The following is a 1484-nucleotide window of genomic DNA, read 5'->3' as shown; positions in this document are numbered from 1 at the left end:
CTTTTTTTGAGCATTTTGCAAGAATGTAATAACTACTGTAAATCACTTTCATAACCTTATCTATATGGAATTAACAGGATTTCCCAGTGGCATACCGAACCATTTGCATGCAGTCACACAATTTTTTTTTTATGAAATGAGTCTTAAACAAGTCTTTATGCCTACATCTGAGGGGCTGTATCTCCATACTGACCACAGTCAGGGCCATACAAGAGAACATATGGTTTGAGTAGGGTAAACAAGATGTATTGTTTGAAGATGAATTGAGTATTTCATTTATGCATAACATTACAGTATTCGATTATGTGTCATCACATATAGGAATGTCTGTTTGCACTCTTTGTCTTTTCCTTCCAGTGTTTAATAACATCACACACAAACACACAAAATCATTTTGCAGGTATTATGAAATATAACAACACATAATCACATATACAAAAAAGCATGTACGTATTCCTCATCACTCAGCCTATGTGGAAAATTTCCTTATAATTTCTAAATTCATAGATATTGGTAAGGCTGTATGGAAATACAAAAAAAACAACAATATATCTTACTCTATGTAAATTTTTAAAATTAAGCATTATAGGCCAAAATGAAAAGAATAAAATTATCATCATAGATAGTAGTAATAATGGCAATAATAAGATGTGGAAGACTTTCATTAGGCAATGTATGCTTGCCTATTTTACTAAATTAGACAATAAATATGATACATCTTTGATCCAATTTATGCAATGCCTGATATGCCAGATAATCATTATACCAATGAAAACTCCTTTTCATGATCTAACTCACTAAATAAAGATAGTATCCAATCTCCATAAAAAGCATTCTTGAAAAGACATAAGAAAAATGCACAAAAGTATTGAAATATCAAAACAAAATAATATGTACCAAAGTGCTTCTTGTTTATTCAATGATACTATACAATGTTTTCAAATATACATGGTCTGAAGAAAGATTTCAGAATGCTGGTATAACATTTTACTATTAAAAATGTATGTTCAGCTAAATTACAGGACTAACTGAGATTTGCACAAAGATTATTCAAACTAAAGTCTGTATTCTGATCATAAAAAATCATAATGTGATTTTAGCATGTTGTTTAAAAATGTGCTTACTGTAGTGTATGTGGATGTATTATATGTATTACCTCATTTACATATGTATTACATTCATAATGTAATACCTAGTGCCACCATTTCATTTTAGCACAGAACTTACTATGTTCTGTTAGTCATTTTGAGTGAAATAGATGTTTATCATGTATTTAATGCAAGATATATGCTCACTACATTTATTTTTTTGTCTTTGTGAAGTTAGTAATGAACAATGATTTATTACCTCAAAACATATTAAATGCACATGACATGACATTCATCTATTTGAACAAATGTATAAATAAATACTACAAATATCTGCATTCTTCACAACTATTCATCTACTGAGTATTACACTGTCATGAGCAGCTTCAAATAGTA

General features: G+C 29.2%; 1 protein-coding gene across 9 annotated transcripts in view; it reads right to left on the bottom strand.

Annotated features, from left to right (window-relative positions):
* Nucleotides 1–251: 251 nt before the first annotated feature.
* LOC125034781 (phosphatidylinositol 4-phosphate 5-kinase type-1 alpha-like) overlaps nt 252–1484 on the bottom strand; it is a 114604-nt gene continuing 113371 nt past the window's right edge. For all 9 annotated transcript variants that reach the window (XM_047626739.1, XM_047626735.1, XM_047626737.1 and 6 more), the window contains one exon: nt 252–1484. This exon is cut by the window's right edge and continues 898 nt beyond it. The gene's annotated coding sequence lies outside the window, so the exon portion shown is untranslated.

Source organism: Penaeus chinensis, chromosome 18 (genome assembly GCF_019202785.1).
Source record: "Penaeus chinensis breed Huanghai No. 1 chromosome 18, ASM1920278v2, whole genome shotgun sequence".
NCBI classification, from domain to species: domain Eukaryota; kingdom Metazoa; phylum Arthropoda; class Malacostraca; order Decapoda; family Penaeidae; genus Penaeus; species Penaeus chinensis.
The sequence above is the reverse complement of the archived record's forward strand: the minus strand, read 5'-3'. Positions and strand labels throughout refer to the sequence as shown.